Source organism: Geotrypetes seraphini, chromosome 4, assembly GCF_902459505.1.
Source record: "Geotrypetes seraphini chromosome 4, aGeoSer1.1, whole genome shotgun sequence".
Classification (NCBI taxonomy): domain Eukaryota; kingdom Metazoa; phylum Chordata; class Amphibia; order Gymnophiona; family Dermophiidae; genus Geotrypetes; species Geotrypetes seraphini.
This window is the reverse complement of record NC_047087.1, coordinates 118276002-118295293: the sequence shown is the minus strand read 5'-3', so window position 1 is coordinate 118295293 and position 19292 is coordinate 118276002. Positions and strand designations below refer to the sequence as shown.

Here is a 19292-nt window from a genome sequence, read left to right as displayed (position 1 = left end):
GTCCACCTTCAGTTTTTCAAGTTGCTCATAAACACCCTCCTCCGTGAACGGCGCAGAATCTACTCCATTTTCTCGTGTAACTTTGCCAGACAATCTCGGTCCTTCTCCAGGATTTTCTTCTGTGAACACAGAACAGAAGTATTTGTTTAGCACATTTGCTTTCTCCGCATTACTCTCCACATATTTGTTCCCAGCATCTTTCAGCCTAGCAATTCCATTTTTTATCTTCCTCCTTTCACTAATATATCTGAAAAAATTTTTATCTCCCTGTTTTACATTTTTAGCCATTTGTTCTTCCGCCTGTGCCTTCGCCAAACGTATCTCTCTCTTGGCTTCTTTCAGTTTCACCCTGTAGTCCTTTCTGCTCTCCTCTTCTTGGGTTTTTTTATATTTCATGAACGCCAACTCTTTCGCCTTTATTTTCTCAGCCACTAGGTTGGAGAACCATATCGGCTTCCTTTTTCTCTTGTTTTTATTGATTTTCTTCACATAAAGGTCCGTAGCCATTTTTATCGCTCCTTTCAGCTTAGACCACTGTCTTTCCACTTCTCTTATGTCCTCCCATCCTAACAGCTCTTTCTTCAGGTACTTTCCCATTGCATTAAAGTCCGTACGTTTGAAATCTAGGACTTTAAGTATCGTGCGGCCGCTCTCCACTTTAGCCGTTATATCAAACCAAACCGTTTGATGATCGCTACTACCCAGGTGAGCACCCACTCGAACATTAGAGATACTCTCTCCATTTGTGAGGACCAGATCCAATATCGCTTTTTTCCCTTGTGGGTTCCGTCACCATTTGTCTGAGCAGAGCCTCTTGAAAGGCATCCACAATCTCCCTACTTCTTTCCGATTCCGCAGACGGAACATTCCAGTCCGCATCCGGCAGGTTGAAATCTCCCAACAGCAGAACCTCCTCTTTCCTTCCAAACTTTTGGATATCCACAATCAGATCCTTATCAATTTGCTGCGATTGAGTCGGAGGTCTGTAGACTACACCCACGTAGATAGAAGTTCCATCTTCTCTTTTCAGAGCAATCCATATCGCTTCTTCCTCTCCCCAGGTCCCTTGCATTTCGGTCGCTTGGATATTGATCTTTACATAGAGAGCTACTCCTCCACCTTTATGACCATCTCTGTCCTTCCTAAAAAGATTATATCCCGGTATGTTTGCATCCCATCCATGTGATTCACTGAACCATGTCTCTGTGATAGCAACAATATCTAGATCTGCCTCTAATATCAGGGCTTGCAGATCATGAACTTTGTTGCTTAGACTGCGAGCATTTGTGGTCATCGCTTTCCAGCTATTTTTCAGCGATAATCTCCTTTTTCGTATGGATTTTTGTGTCGTTTCACTTTCCGTTGCAATACTAAGAAATGAGTTGCTGATATTGCTTATGTTGCAGCCTTTACTACTATCACATCTTTTCTTTTGCCGGGGGTGGTCTCTATAATTGTCCTTCGTACATACACCACCCCCACCTTCTAGTTTAAATGCCTAGAAAAATATTGTCTAAATTTCTCTGCAAGGTTTCTTTTTCCTGCTGTAGTAATATGTAGCCCATCAGTGCAATATAGCTTCTTGTCCTTCCATGTATTTCCCCATCCTCCTATGTACCTGAAGTGGGCAACCTTCCTGCCTTGGACTGTGTCAAGAGGATTTGCCGTTGCAGCAGGAGGAATTGGGCACTCCTCCTGTCGTGGACAGTTGGGGGGGGGGCTTCAGGGGTTCCAGCAGAAGGGGGAGTGGGCATCCCTCCTGCTTGGCGATTCTCTAACCGGCGCCTGTGACATAGACCCCAGTCAAAGAATCGGGGTGGTTATAAGTTTCAAGTTTAATTAAAAGTTTGATTACATCGCAGTTTCATATTTCAAAGCGATGTGCAGTATAAAAAAGTGGGAAAACGGACTGCATTTATTACAATAAGACCTGGACCAAACAGATATAAGAATAGCCTTACTGGGTCAGACCAATGGTCCATCAAGCCCAGTAGCCCATTCTCAAGGTGGCCAGTCCAGGCCACTAGTACCTGGCCAAAATCCAAGGAGTAGCAATATTCCATGCTACCGATCCAGGGCAAGCAGTGGCTTCCCCCTTGTCTTTCTCAATAACAGACTATGGACTTTTCCTCCAGGAATTTGTTCAAACCTTTCTTAAAACCAGGGGAAAAGGGTGGAACTACAAATTAATTTAAAGAAAAGAGAGACAAAAAAGGTTAAAACAAGAAGGAAAGGGGTAACTTTATCCATTAAAATTAAGCTAGCCTTGCAGAAAATTTAAGTTTCGAATGCATCTTTATAGAGCCAAGATTTTAGTGCTCCCTTGAATTTGTTAAGGGGTTAGGCATCTGTCTGTCAGGACAGATGCGATTCTATATAGGACACCTGTGTGCAATTCTCAAAAGCCACTTAGGCGACTGCTGAGACCGGACGTCCTATACAGAATCATGTCCATCCTGTCTACATTTGTGTAATCCCCCCAAAATACAACTCCTATTTTATGCTTAATTCTTTACGTTCACACAATTTTTATTGAACACAATGCAAAGTAACAATAATAAAGATTCACAATACAATAGTATCTTTCCACGCATATCATCCCTCCACCCATCCCCTCCCCAACTCTGCCCACCAGAAACAATCATAAGAAACGTCAAAGAATTGGCAAACAATATTACTACAACTGGCCAACACATATGCTTAATTTTTTATGTCATGGCCATTAAGAAAGTTCTCTAATTGCATTGAGTCCCCCCCAAAAAACAAATTCCTTCTCCTGAAAGGTAATGAGACATTGGCATGGATATTTGAGAAAGAGTGTAGCATCCAGAGCTAAAACTCTAATCTTTAAGGTCAAGAAAAGCCTGAGTTGCTCTGGATACATCAGGAAACAAATTGATTTTTCCACCGTAAAAGTTAACGTCTTTTTTCCCAAAGTAGGTTTTCATTACCAATGACTTATCTTTTTCATGGGCAAACGTAACTAGGAGGGTGGATCCATGACATACTGTTTGTCTGTTTTGCCTGTTTAGATTGTAAGCTTTTTCGAGCAAGGATTGTTTTCTTACTCTTTGTGACTCTGTATAGCACTGCGTACGTCTGGTATCGCTATAGAAATAATTAATAGTAGTTGTAATAGATATTATCTCAAGAGTCTTCTAAAAAACCAGTTAAATCCGTAGTTATTAGTTGGTCCATATTCTGTTGAACATCAGTTATTTTTTATTTTTACTGGTAAATAATAACAACTACTCAGTTGAATCGTATCACAATTTGTTAATTCCAAAACTTCTTTTAAATACTTTCTAAATAGTATTTCTGAAGATGGTAAATAAGTAGAGGGAAAATTAAGGAGATGGAGGTTCCAAGATCTACGAGCATATTTCCAATCTAATTTAAGATTGAGAATCTTTAATTGCTAAGCTAGAACTAGCTTGCAGATTAGCAACCTGTGACTCCATAGCTGAGACATGTTTATCAAGCAACACTAGGTTTGAATCCACATTTTCAAATTTTCCCCATGCCTGTTTGGAAAAAGTGTCCATCTGAGAAATTACAGTCCTAAGAAAACTCTCCATAGATAAATTTAATTTCCATATACAGTGTCTTGAAGATATATCTCCTTAGTTAGCTCGATATTAGAAAATTAACTTCAAGTGTCACCAATATAAACTATTTCAGGAACTTTCAAAATACTGTAGATATAATTTGAGGCTACCAATGGAGCCGGGTGAACCTCTCGGGATTCTCTTAGCTCTGGAGAAATTATAGGAGGGGGAGGAGTTCTAACTGGAGGACTCAATGAAACATCCAAAAGAGAGTGTTCCTGAGGTCTATTTAAGTTCCCCGTGTTTACCGCAATTACATGTTTATCCATAGGAGCTAGAGTCATAACCATGGTCACTTTTGGTGTAGAAACTTTAGGTTTTACAATCCCTTTTTGTTTACCCATAATTAAATACTTATTTTTTTAAAAAAGGGGAAAAAAATCAAAAGCTCCACAGAGCTCCAAGGGGCCAGGTGTGCCACTTAGGGCATGCCCCTTCAGCCATGCACTGAGGCCGCATACCTATGACCACAGAGCTGCGTGCCTTTAATACACCAAGGAAGGACCCCACTGTCCTGGAGATTGTCCACTACACTGCCTGCCAAAGTGATCAGCGTCGGCACTGCATCCAGTAAACCCTCACTCCCAGACATGGCATTTAGGAGGCAGGGCCTCCAAAACAAATCACACACTGGCAAAGTTCTCTGCCTGAATTACCTTCTATGTGCATAGGAATTCCTGGGAGTGGAAAACAAGCAGAACAGGGGGTGGGGCTGACTATCACGCATATATGCGGGTGTAGTATAAACTAGGACCAGATTCTGTAAATGGTGCCTAAAAAAAAAGGTAGGCACCTAAAGTTGCCTAAAGGCGCCTGTTGCATGTCAATTACACTTAGATGCCCATTATAGAATCATGCATAACTTTAAAGTTATCAAAACTAGCCAACAATTTTTCATTTGCTGCAATACGTAATCACACCCACAAGCAGCAATCTATATCTTTTTAAGCATTTACATACATGTTCTTATCCTTTAAGCAGATTTGTCAGACATACCACCGCCAGCTATGTATAATTCAAAAAACGGCTGTGTATATCACTATTGGCATACATTCATCATCCGTACGGCTTTGATAATAACTTCATAAATAAATAAATCCTTTTTATAAATATTTTTTGTTTTTGTCTAGTATCTTCTAAATTCATATGAATAAATAGTGATACTTCTATATCCAGATATTGGTGCGAGTGGGTGTAACTAATCAATGTAAATACTCCACTCTTTCAGTTAGAGAGCCTACTCTCAAAGGAAGAAAAAGCCTCAGGTAATTTTTGGGTAGGGCATAAACGCTCAAACCTCCTCCTCCAACATCATCGGCAAAAAACCTCCGGGGAGAATGTGCAAAATATCACATTCAACTCTTAAGTGCAGGACTAAACTAGCTGTTGCTTATAGTTGTAGGACAGGGGTAGGGAACTCCGGTCCTCGAGAGCCGTATTCCAGTCGAGTTTTCAGGATTTCCCCAATGAATATGCCTGAGATCTATTTGCATGCACTGCTTTCAATGCATATTCATTGGGGGAATCCTGAAAACCCGACTGGAATACGGCTCTCGAGGACTGGAGTTCCCTACCCCTGTTGTAGGAGAGGCCAACGTTTCACGGTAAGAAACCGTTTCTTCAGGGCTTACTTAACTTTCACTTTCCTCCAACGTTTTTTCTATAAACATAAATAAATAAATACTGTCTATATCAAATCCACTCACTGCAATGTTCTATAAAAGTCTCAAATAATGTGGTATTTTGCACATTCTCCCCGGAAGTTTTTTGCCAATGTTGTTGGAGGAAGAGGTATGAGCATTTATGCCCTACCTAAAAATTACCTGAGGCTTTTTCTTCCATTAAGAGTGGGCTCTCTAACTAAAAGAGTGGAGTATTTACATTGATTATGAATAAATAGTATAATTTTATATAAGACTTTCAAATCATTTAGCTTAGTGTCTTATCCTTAATTTATATCTCAATTTTGGGAAGGGACTGACTGACATGTTTTGCCACTAGGCTTTTTCAAGATCAGCCCCCTAAAATTTCAAAACAGACAGAGAATGCAGAAAAATTACTTACATTCCAAAATACCCTTTTTTAAAAAAAAAACAAAACCCAAAAAACAACTTATAATGCAGTTATTACACTACTATTCCTACCTCTTTGTAAACAGCCGCGCACCATCCCAACTTCAGTGCTTCCAGTCAAAGATGGTCGCAGCATCTACCAGCTGGTTTAAATCTACTAGACAACTACGGTAGATGATTTCACTGTCAATAACTAATTAGGACCTCAGATGAGATCAATTTCCATATTGAGACCCATCGGGGCCACCGTACCTAGAGTAAAAATCCATCGTTCTGCAAAATTTAACCTCTTCTCTAAATTGCTACCCTCCCACCCAGCTACAATCTGTTCAATGATTCTCCAATGAATGTCACATATGCTAATATTATGCTATGCTATGATTGGTTATTGACAGCGAAGCCATCTAGTTGTTTAGTAGATTTAAACCAGCTGGTAGACGCCGCGGCCATCTTTGACTTGAAACATTGAAGTTGGGATGGTGCGCGGTTGTTTACAAAGAGGTAGGAATAGTAGTGTAATAACTGCATTATAAGTTTTGGGTTTTTTTTTTTTTAAAAAAGGTATTTTGGAATGTAACTCTTCTGCATTCTCTGTCTGTTTTGAAATTTTAGGGGGGTTGATCTTGAAAAAGCCTAGTGGCGAAAACATGTCGGCCAGTCCCTTCCAAACATCGAGAGATATGCACGAAATATAAATTAAGATAAGACACTAAGGGCTCCTTTTACAAAGCTGCGTTAGGGCTTTAACGCGCAGAATAGCGCGTACTGAATTGCCGTGCACTCTAGACTTTAACGCCAGCATTGAGCTGACGTTAGTTCTAGCCGCGTAGCGCACGGTAATATCCTGCATGCGCTAAAAATGCTAGCGCACCTTAGTAAAAGGAGCCCTAAGCTAAGTGATTTGGAAGTCTTATATAAAATTATACTATTTATTCATATGAATTTAGAAGATACTGGACAAAAACAAAAATATTTATAACAAGGATTTATTTATTTATGACATTATTATGTATGCCGATAGTGATATACACACCCGTTTTTTGAATTATACATGGCTGGCGATGGCATGTCTGACAAATCTGCTTAAAGGATAAGAACATGTATGTAAATGCTTAAAAAGATATATATTGCTGCTTGTGGGTGTAACTTAAAAGTTAGGCACCTGTAATGTAGGCCAGAGTTTTAAAGACCTACTTTATAGGTGCCTAAGTAATTTAGAGAATCGCACCTAACGACACTTAAGTCTTTCTCCACTCCTAAACATGCCTACTTTGGACTTGGGTGCCTATCTTTTTGTAGAACCGTGCCTAAAAAGATAGGTGCTTATCTCCCAATTAAATTTTATTTTTTTTCCAATTATGAGTTTGTTAAAGCTCATTATTGAAGCCAATTTACTAATTAAGTTCGGTGCCTAACTTTAGGCACCTCTTATAGAATTTTCCCCTTATTCTCAAAGTGGGTGATTTTATAAAGGGTTTTTATATAAAATTACCCCATGATTTTTGCACATAGAAATATACACCACTAGAAAAGTGGAAGCGGATTAAATAAATATTAATAAATAAAGCTATTCCGCTTATATAATGCAAGAGCACTATCCCCAACGGAAGAAAAAGCCTCAGGTAATATTATGGCAGAGCATGTGAATGTTCAAACCTTCTCCACCCACATCATTGGCAAAAAAAACTTCTGAGGGGAATGTGCAATGTCCATTATCCTGTTTATGCAGGACAAAATGGGGGCAAATTTAAAGGAAGAATTAAGCCCTGCGGTATTAAGAAGTGAAAACAGCAGAACGAGAACACAGTCAAGGGGACACTCAGCGTGTGGCAATTGTAAGAACTGTGCCATTATGGTCATTTCTACTGAGTTTATCAATCCTTTAAATCAGAGAAAGTACACATTGAGATTTGAGACAACTTGTGCAACTGATTTTGTAGTATATTGTCTAGTGTGCCTGTGCTCTAAGATTTATGTGGGCCAAACGAGTAGACAGTTGAAGCTCCGGTTAAATGAACACAGAAGTACCATTAATAGACAGGTCACACATGCTCCAATAGTACAGCATTACCTGGATTACAATCATGATTTTTTACAACTCCAGTGTTATGTTCTTGATCATGTAAAGAATGACAAACGGGGAGGGAATAGACAGTTGTTTCTTCAATGAAAGGAGCAACGCTGGATTTACGAGTTGGATTCTGTAATACCTAAAGGCTTGAACACATGCATAGACTAGTATTATTTCTACTAAATTTGTTGTTTATCAACATATTGTTTCAAGATTGTGATTAAATGCACCGCGTTTCTGGATGACCAATCCACATGAGCCTGGGTTGGGTTGACCAATCAGAAAAGAGCAGCCGACATCCTCCATGTAAGCGAAGTGGAGTAGATTGATTGGTGCAGCCCATGTTAAAATGTAGCAAGGCACTACTACCATGACAGGACATCGGTAAGAACAAAGAAGCAATTCACGCAGTGAGTATGACTGCGGGTCTTTTTCTGTAGACCGTTCTAGATTTTAGAATGAGACACAAGATGATTATTTATGCTTGTGTTGACAGATGAATGCGAGTGGAGGAGTGAATAAGCCCTGAAGAAACAGCTACATGCTGTGAAACGTTGGCCTATACACAGCATCACTCATAACTTCATAATTTTTGAAGGCTGCTTACGCATTTTGTCCTGCATACACAGTGTAGTGGACATTGCACAATCCCCTCGGAAGTTTTTTGCCAATGATGTGGGTGGAGGAGGTTTGAGCATTCACATGCTCTGCCATAATATTACCTGAGGCTTTTTCTTCCATTGGGGATAGTGCTCTTGCATTATATAAGGAGAATAGCTTTATTTATTAACATAGAAATATACATGCAGCTAAAATGCACTATGTACATGCACTTTAACAACATACATTAAATTAGTTTTATGACTTACTTGAGAGTTAAAGAAACCCCTTAGGTCAGGATGGTATACTAGAAAGGATTCCAATATAGTCTAAAGATGAAAAATGTGGTGGGAAGGTGAAAAGGAACAGAGGAGAGAGAGATGGATGGGTGATTACAAGATGACAAAACAGTAGGGATCTGATAGTGAAAGCCATTTATCCAGATAACAGCAGCCATCGTCTGGATAGAGGGCTTATCTGTAGCTATTCTTGGGTATTTGGTGGCACTATCTATATCAGGGATTTTCAACCCCTTGGGACACACCTACTCTAGCCAATCAGGTTTCAGGATACCCACAATGAATATGCATGACAAATTTCCATACACTACCTCCACTGTATACAAACTTATCTCAGGCATATTCAATATAGATATCCTGAGAACCTGACTGGCTGGGTTTGTCCCGAGGACAGGATTGAGAACCCTTGATCTATAGACCTCTTTAGCATTATGCCCTGGATTCTATAAAGGTCACCAAAAGTTGCATGCCCAAAATTGGGTACAATCCCGAGTTGCATGCTTAACTCAATGGCCAACAAGCAATTAACAGTCAATAACTGGATGCTGGCAATTATTGGAGTTAATTGGCATTAATTGAGATTTGTGTTTGCAATTTGCTATGCACTATTCCATAACACAGGTCATCCAAAACCCATGGCTCATGCCCCATAAGGGCTATGAGAGGGCATGGTCAGGTCAGGGGCATTGCAAAAAGTTGCACACTGAGTCACAGAATTCCGCAGAAGCGTGCCCAACTTGTGTACCAGGATTTACACAAGGTTTCAGCTGGTATAAGTCCTCATACCAAAAGTTGGTGTGAAAATTGGTGCAATGTGTTATAAAGAATGCTCATCCCAGAGCACCCTTTATAGAATAATGCTGTGCACTGATTTTTCCTGGTACCTATTTTTCAGCACCATTTTACTGAATCCAACCCTATCTAGACAGTACCAGGGTGGTGTGTGGGTGCAGCATGGGCAGAGCATGAACTTGTTCATTTTGCTGGTTAAGAACATAAGAATTGCCACTGCTGAGTCAGACCAGTGGTCCATCATGCCCAGCAGTCTGCTCACGCGGCGGCCCGCTGATCTAAGACCAGCACCCTAACTGAGACTAGCCCTACCAGCGCACGTTCTTGTTCAGCAGAAACTTGTCTAACTTTGTCTTGAATCCATGGAGAGTGTTTTCCCCTATAAAAGCCTCTGGAAGAGCATTCCAGCTTTCTACCACTCTCTGGGTGAAGAAGAACTTCCTTACATTTGTACGGAATCTATCCCCTTTCAACTTTAGAGAGTGCCCTCTTGTTCTCCCTACCTTGGAGAGGGTGAACAACCTGTCCCTATCTACTAAGTCTATCCCCTTAAGTACCTTGAATGTTTCGATCATGTCCCCTCTCAATCTCCTCTGTTTGAGGGAGAAGAGGCCCAGTTTCTTTAATCTTTTGCTGTACGGCAGCTCCTCCAGCCCCTTAACCATCTTAGTCGCTCTTCTCTGGACCCTTTCGAGTAGTACCTTCTTCATGTACAGCGACCAGTGCTGGACGCAGTACTCCAGGTGAGGGCGTACCATGGCCCCGTACAGAGGCATGATAACCTTCTCTGATCTGTTCGTGATCCCCTTCTTTATCATTCCTAGCATTCTGTTTGCCCTTTTTGCTGCCGCCACACATTGTGTGGACAGCTTCATCGACTTGTCAATCAGAACTCCCAAGTCCCTTTCCTGGGAGGACTTTCCAAGTACCACCTCAGACATCCTGTATTCGTGCATGAGATTTTTGTTACCGACATGCATCGCTTTACACTTATCCACGTTGAACCTCATCTGCCTTGTCGATGCCCATTCCTCGAGCTTGATTATGTCACGTTGCAGATCTTCGCAATCCCCCTGGATCTTTACTACTCTGAATAACTTCGTATCATCCGCAAATTTAATCACCTCGCTCGTCGTACCTATGTCCAGATCATTTATAAAGATGTTAAAGAGCACGGGTCCAAGCACCGAGCCCTGCGGCACCCCAATGGTGACGCTCTTCCAGTCCGAGTATTGTCCATTTACCCCCACTCTCTGTTTCCTATGCTCCAGCCAGTTTTTAATCCACATGAGTATTTCACCCTCAATTCCAAGGCTTGCAATTTTCCAAAGTAGGTTATATTCAGACTGCTATCTAGAGAACTACCCAAATGAATTTGGTTCAGAAAAAGTACTGGACTAACTTTATCTGGAAAGCACTCTGGATAATGATTTGAATATTGCTGCAATCCCTACCATTTACACTCCCTGTTCTGCACGGATATTCAGCACCGCTCACCGTGCAGTAAGTGGCACTGAATATCCATGAATAATGTAGATGACTGGTCTGTGTTTAAAAAAAACCCACTGTGATATTTAATATTGACTTGTAGAATTTCATGAAGGTCAGAATTCCAAAGCACTTATCGAGAATTTAGTATTGTCTTTCTGTATAAGTCTTCTAACTTGGATATTCAGAAGCAGTATCAATGTGTCATTGAATATCCTTACAGGAGGAGCAGTGCTATAACTGAGTACCTTCATGTGGGTGCCCCAAGGCTGCGTGGCAGCTGCCTATTGTATAACAAAACCTAGACACCTACAATCTGTTCTAGAATACAAGTGTAACCTGGCATCAATGCAGCTAACATTTTGGCGCTCACAGTTAGAACTGTTGTAAATGCGAGCATCTAAATGTGGAAGGGATGCACACAGCTTACAGTATATTTTAAATTACGTAAATAGGTGGTAGCCTTGCACATTCATTAGGGATATCTTGAAAACCTAACTGGCCGGAGTTCCCCAGGACAGATTTAAAAATCACTGTAGCTAATTGGGCAAGTTGGACTGCCCAAAAGGCAGGTCCAGGTTTGCCTGTTTAATTCTGTGGGCTCAGCAGTGAATATAGACCATGACCTCCATAACTTCTAGGTACTACTGCTGATCAGGATATTCAGTGCTATGCCTGAATATGGCCCAGCACTGACTATCTAGGTCTAATTTAGCTGATAGCATTAAATAAATAAATGCTGACTGCTTCTCCCCTTCAAACTTAACATAACATAACTTTATTCTTCTATACCGCCATAATCAGACAACTTCTAGGCGGTTCACACCGAAGAGAGCTGGACAATCAGTGAATTACAATATACAAATTATAAAATTATAAAAGTACAACATATTACACAAGAATAGACATAATAAAATTGTTAGATTTAGTGCAGTTTCTGTTTAGGAGATAAATCTATCAAACAATGCAGTTTTAATTTCTTTCCTAAAGGCGCCGTAAGTCAGCCTAGCTCCATTAATGTAGTTACCTAACCAAGACTGCTGTTTACTTGCTTGATACATGAGAGTTCTGGCCAGAAAGGATTTGTATTTACAGCCAGTAATGATTGGGTATGCAAAAAGATTACAGTTTCTGGTTATCCTTGTAGGACTATGTAACACAAAATGAGATAAAAGATAGGTGGGAGCTAGTCCCCAAACCAGCTTGAAACAAACACAAGAAAATTTAAACATTATTTGTGCCTCTATTGGTAACCAGTGCAGCAGTTTGTAATAGGGACTAACATGGTCGCTTTTTTTCAATCCAAATATCAAATGGACAGCTGTGTTCTGTACTATTCTTAATTTCATAAGAACATAAGAAGTTGCCTCCGCTGGGTCAGACCAGAAGGTCCATTGCGCCCAGCAGTCCGCACCTGCGGCAGCCCATCAGGTCCATGACCTGTAAGGTGATCCTTATCTAAACCCTTTAGTCCCCTTAATCCTTTATCTGTACTCTTTCATAGCCTATCCCTACCTCTATCGGTATTTCCTCGCTGTTTTTTTAGGTATACCCAAATAAACGATATTGCAGTAGTCCAAGATAGATAAAACCAAAGACTGCACCAATAATCTAAATGATAAAGGGTCAAAGTATTTTTTAATGGTCTTTAATTTCCATAATGCAAAAAAGCACTTCTTCACCACTATATTCGTGTGTTTGACCATAGTCAGAGGTGTGTCTAATGTGACTCCTAATATTTTTATAGTTTTTGAAATTGGGTAATCATGATATTTTAGATATAGTGATGTTCTAGTAATTTTATCCTTTGGGCTTGCTAAGAAAACTTTTGTCTTTTCTGTATTTAGTTTCAGTTTAAAGTTGATTGTCCAATGTTCTATTTTAGTCATAATATACAAAATGTATTCTAAAGTTTCATTTATTATGCTATTCAAGGGGATTAAAATAGAAGGCTTGTATAATTCACTTATAACTTCTAGTATTATCAGCTTTTGCTTTTTCTGTCCCATTCTGTGGAAGGGAGTTTTAACTCCCAAATGCTAGTCACAAAAACTATTAATTCAGTTTACTAAAAAGGAAAGGGGAGAGGATTTGATGTAACACCTTTCTGTGGTTACAATTATATACAGATACTGTACTTATTTTGTACCTGGGGGAAATGGAGAGTTAAATGACTTACCCAGAGTCACAAAGACCTCAAGTGGGAAGTGAACCTGGTTCATCTAGTTTTCACGCCTCTGCTCTAATCATTAGACTACTCCTTCACAAATATATCACATTATATGTATATTCTTTCTTTCTTTCTTTTTTTAATGTATTAGCCTTCATTCTCATGCTGAAAAGAATTAATATCTTCCAGAAGTAGAGGTGGCTATGAAAGAATCAATCGAATGCTTCATAAGGTATAAATAATTTATTTTATTTATTTGTCAGGATTTATCACCTTTTAGAAGGAATTCACTCAAGGCAGTTTACAGCAAGAGGAAGTCAAATTAAGCAATCGACAATGCACATGTAGCAAACATTTTTTTTAGTAAAAAGGAAATTCTAAAACAAGAGGCCATGATATGAGGCCCAAACAGGCAAGCTCAAGAGTAAAATTATAAAATATTTCTTTAAAAAAGTGGCAGATGTATAGAATGACCTCTCATAGGGTCCTTTTAACAAATCCGAGGTAGCAAGTCCCGGTGCGGCAAATACGAAGCAGCCCACAGGAACTGAAAGGCTGTATCGCATTTGATGCTCAGGAATCACGGCTAAATTAAAGGAATTCATAAGAAGGCAAAAAAGCAACAGGATTGTTTTATGTTATATTTATTGATAAGCTTGATATGCCGCCCTTTCTAATATCCAGGCCAGAGCGGTTTACAGTTCTATTATAAAACAATAAGAAAGGAATGCCAATTAAATAAAAGGGCAGATAAACTAAATTCAGGAAAACAAGAGATAATCTCAAAAGATTTCTAATAGTGAAGAACTGAGAGAAAAGCCAGAGATCAACTGGGCTTTAGGTCACTGTATAAAGTTCAATTTAGTCTTCCATCATATTCTCCTTCTACGTTTATGGGCTGGTCTGACCAGAAATTCCAAACAGAACACAGTTAGGCAGTTAGATAATAAACAGGGGCTAGGACAGAAAGGTAGAGAATAAAACTATTACAATATGATACAGTTGCCCAATATGAATGTCTGATGATGGGATGCACTACCTTTTGTTAAATAAAATGAATTATAAAACCCTGGGATATCTGAGGGCATAACATCTACATAGTAAGTATTCTGAAACCTTTGTTTTTGTAGCTTACATACCATATCCTTGAGAGGGCAGCAAAGTATTGATAAACTTCAGGCTGTAAGCTTAGTTAGGAGACATATCCCTAGAATATTTCTGCTGGTCAAAGTATCAGGGGTTTAGTTTGCCAACTTCCTGGCCCCTCCCTTACTTTCATCTTTTCTATTAAGTGTTAAAATTATACACCCAAATGAAATCGCTGCTCAACTACAAAATGAAAATCAAGTTGTTAAAAAAAAAAAAAAAAATGCTATAAGCCAAGAAGAAAGAAGCAACTGGAAAATTTAAATAAATAAAATAAAAAACAAACCCCAGAAACCTCCACAAAGTAAATACATACATTTAAGAACAACAGACAGTTCAATAAAATCTTCTTGAACATCCAGATAGATTTATCCTCCAGACTCCAATGGTCAGTTCCTATTGAACCTTTCAAAGTGACAAAACATGCTGTTTTTCACCTTATTCCTAATGATGTTTCAATTTGAAAAGAGACGGTTTGCAATGCAGAGAAGCATTTCTGCATTAGCTGCCAAGGAAAGCTCTGGGTTAAGCCCTTGGCTCCAGTTATAGACATCACAAAAGTGATTCAAGATGTCTTTTTCTACATCTTCAGAGGTGCAAACTATTTGGGGACTATGTTTATGTACCCCTGCTGCTTCTATTCTTCAGAATAGCATTAAGAATTATTATTTCTCATATTCATATAAGGGAGATGCTTTTCACAGACTCAAGATCATATTGATTATTTTATCCTTTTTCTATTGTTTAGTTCTACTTCCAAGAGTGAAAAATCTATTCTGTGCACACAAAAGGCAATTAAAAGTTTTCTATGACGTGGAGGGGCATTTTTAATCTGATTTTGGATGTTTTGCAAAAATTCCACACCTTCTATGCTAAACATGGTCATTTTTGAACCAGAAAAACATCTATCTTTTTGTTTTGAAAATTACTAATTTAGACGTTTATGTGCTCAGTGCATAGGAGATGCTGGAGGAGAGAAGAGGCCCTGTAAGAGCTGAGCCTACCTCTTGTGTCATCTCCAGAATGAGTGCGAGTCCCTCTCCTTTCTTCCAGCCTTAGGAAATTGGAAGGCTGGGCGTCCAAATGGCAGATGAAATTTAATGTGGACAAATACAAAGCGATGCACATTGGGAAGAATAACCTGAATCACAGTTATGCTAGGGTCCACCTTGGGGATTAGTGCCCAAGAAAAGGATCTGGGTATCATCGAAGACAATATGATGAAACCTTCCGCCCAATGTGCGGCAGGGGCCAAAAAAGCGAACAGGATGCTGGGAATTATTAACAAACGGATGGTTAACAAGACTAAGAATGTTAGTCTAACTGCTCTGATTTCATTTTATTATTTAAAAGTTTTTATCCTGAATTTGAGGCTTCTAGGTGCTTCAGAGGTCCCCAGAAAGATTAAATGAATTTTTTGCTTCGCTCTTCACCAAGGAAACTGTGGGGCGTTACTGGTGCCAGAAATAGTATTCAATTCTGATCAACCAGAGAAACTCAAATAAATCAATGTAATGGGTCAATTTGATAAACTGAACAGTAGCAAATCGCCTGGACTGGATGGTATATATCCCAGAGTGCTGATAGAATTGAAAAATGAACTTCCAGAGCTATTGATAGTAATTTTTCTTTAAAATCCAGCATAGTACTGAAAGACTGGAGGATGGCTAATGTGACCGATTTTTAAGAAGGCCGATTTTTAAGAAGGGTTCCAGACTTGATCTGGGAAATTATAGACTGGTGAGTTTGACATCAGTGCTGGGCAAAATGGTAGAGACTATTATAAAGAACAAAATGACAGAACATATACATAAGCATGGATTAATGCGAGAAAGCCTAGGGGGCACTACAATGAACTTCACATAAAAGGCCCAAGGTACAGATCACATCATAACCCATTTTATGGTGAGCTCTCCAGGAATAGCAAAAAAGGTACTGTACCCAAATGTACACCACTACAGTGGTCCTTATGCCTGTAGGTATCATCTCTGTGGTTTTGGGAGCACTCACACTTTCCACCACAAGTATACCAGTTAAAGAGAGATATGGGCATGGGTCATATAAGCAAACTTTTCAAAATGATTGGGGGTACTAAACCCAATGGAATTTCCCCTCTCTGGACACAGCCAATAACTTTGCACAATATTGGGAGTGCTCACACACCCATATTACCCACAGAGTTGGCTCCTATAACCTGGGTCCCCTTCTCTACAGTCCACTGCACTGACCTCTAGGATACTCCAGGGACCTGCTTGCTGCTCTAAGAGGAATGCTTGTCATATCTGCAGCTGTCATAGAGCCTGGAATGTACATTGAACTCACACCTCATTGGGGGTGGGAGGGGTCATAACTTTATACCTCCAGTGGCTATCTGGTCAGTCTGGGCACCTATTTGGCACTTAGACATTATTGAAACATGTCTAGCCAAAAACATCCTCATTTTTGCCCCAGATGTTTTTACAATGTTCCATTGTTGCAAAAGAACATCCAAACCATAAGGCCACTCTAGTCCCATCTTAAACACGAGTTTTAAAAATTGCAATTTGGACGTTTTTGTGGAAAGAGGTCCAGCTGCTGTTTTGTACCATTATTTGGACTTGTTTCTGTTTTGAAAATGAGTCTCTTTGTATTGTCAAAAATGTTCCCACAAATCAGTTGTGCAACATAAATATACTAATATGGTGATATAGGACTAGATTCAGTAAATGGCGTTCAAATTTGTGCACTGAAAAAAATGTGTGTGGAGCAGTGTTCTATAAATGGCGCTCTGAGTTGCACACCATTTATAGAATGGCTTAGAGCCAATTTCCATGCCAAACATTGGGCCCTGTGAATCCTGATATACCCTGTGAATCCACATATACCCTGTGAATCCTGATAGAAATCCTGGTGCATAAGTTAGGCATGGATCCCCAGTATTCTGTAATGCTAAGCACATCTTTAGTTAAAGCCCCTGACCTGTCCATGCCTTTCCCTTGGCCACACCCACCTTTGAGTTGAATGCTAAAAGATTTGTGCACAGATTGTTATAGAATAGACTTTAGCAAGATGTGCATGCAAATCCAATTTGTTGCTAATTAGCGCCAATAATTGATTGTTAGGCCCAATTATTTGTGCTGTTTGGCTCTTTAGCTAATTTAGTAGCATGCAAATTTGTTTAAATAAATTTGGGCACCACATATAGGGGATAATGTTTCAGTTCTCCTCTTTCAGGTATAGGGGCATTTCTTTCATCTATTGTTATGTTTGTCCGTAACATCTCAACAACATACAACAGCCAGGCCAGAACAAAAGTATAATACAGTAAAACCTTGGATTGCAAGTAGCTTGGTATGCAAGTGTTTTGCAAGACAAGCAAAACATTTTATTCAATTTCAACTTGATATACAAGCAAGGTCTTGCAATACAAGTACATACAGTATACAATACACCCAGAAATAGCTAAGAAGGAAAAATATAAATTGAATCAAGTTGGGCAGACTGGATGGACCATTTGGGTTTTTATCTGCCGTCATCTACTATGTTACTATGTTACATCACACATCACATCATCACAACTGAGCCGATGGTTCTTCTCTCTCTAACACTGCAAGAGTAGTAACTGTTCTAAACAAAGGGCTCCATTTACTAAGGTACGTTAGGGCCGTAACGAGCGGAATAGCGCACGCTAAATTGCTGCGTGCGCTAGACCTTAACGCCAGCTTTGAGCTGGCGTTATTCTAGAAGCGTACCGTGCGGTTTAGCGCGCGGTAATTTTGCGTGTGTGCTAAAAACGCTAGCGCACCTTAGTAAAAGGAGCCCAAAGTCTTGCAATACGAGTACATACAGTATACACGTGTCATATCATCACAACTGAGCTGATGGTTGTTCTCTCTCTTGACACTGCAAGAGTGTAATGACTGTTCTAAACAAGCAAAGTCTTGCAATACTACTACTACTACTACTATTAATTATTTCTATAGTGCTACCAGACGCACGCAGCGCTGCACAGAGTCACAAAGAGTAAGAAAACAGTCCCTGCTTGAAAGAGCTTACAATCTAGACAGGCAAGACAGATAAACAGGATTTCATGGATACAGTTAAGGGGAACGGTTAATTAGCGGGCTGGGATGGAGAGCAGAGCAGTAGGTTTAAGGATTGAAAGCTATATCAAAAAGGTGGGTTTTCAGTCTGCTTTTAAACAAGGGCAGGGAAGGGGCTCTGAGAGTGTAGTGATTATTCTAAATGAGCGAGGTCTTGCAATACAAGTACGTATAGCATTTTGTATTAACGTTTTTGGGTTGTTGAATGAATCGTCTGAGTTTCCATGATTTCTTATGGGGAAATTTGCTTTGATATACGAGTGTTTTGGATTACAAGAATGTTTTCGGAATGAATTGTGCTTGTAAACCAAGGTTTTATTGTACCGAGTTTGACCAATGGTTCATCGAACACAGCATCCTGTCTGTGACAGTGGACAGTCCAAGACTCAGGTACCTGTCAGAAATCTAAAAGCCCTGTGGGAACTGGAGCTGCTGAAGAAGCAGCATTGACAGCCTTGGAGAAGATGGACGCATAGTCCTTACTTAACAATTCAACCATACCTATAGGCTAGATTCGTGATGCATGTGTATTAAGTTTCAGAGGGAGATGTGGTCTTTGGCTGCAGCAGGACCATAACTCCAATGAGTTGGCTGTGGTTCTGTTTAGTACATAAGCACATAAGCATTGCCTCTGCCGAGTCAGACCATAGGCCATCATGCCCAGCAGTCTGCTCTGGCGGCGGCCCCCCAGGTCAATGACCTGTAGTGATCTATTACTCTAGAGCATTTTGTACTGTATAGTAACCCTCTAATTGTATCCCTGGATCCCCTTTTCCTTCAGGAACTCGTCCAGATCCTTTTTGAAACCCAAAGGCATACTCTGCTCTACCACCTCCTCTGGAAGCGCATTTCAGGTGTCCACCACCCTCTGAGTGAAGAAGAACTTCCTAGCATTGGTTCTGAACCTATCTCCCTTCAATTTTTTAGAGTGCCCTCTAGTTCTTGTTGCCCCTGCCAGTCTGAA

General features: G+C 39.9%; 1 protein-coding gene across 14 annotated transcripts in view; it reads right to left on the bottom strand.

The window, feature by feature from the left end:
* Window positions 1–19292, bottom strand: part of ZBTB20 (zinc finger and BTB domain containing 20) — a 1614058-nt gene that overhangs the window by 158015 nt on the left and 1436751 nt on the right. The gene's annotated exons all lie outside the window — the stretch shown is intronic.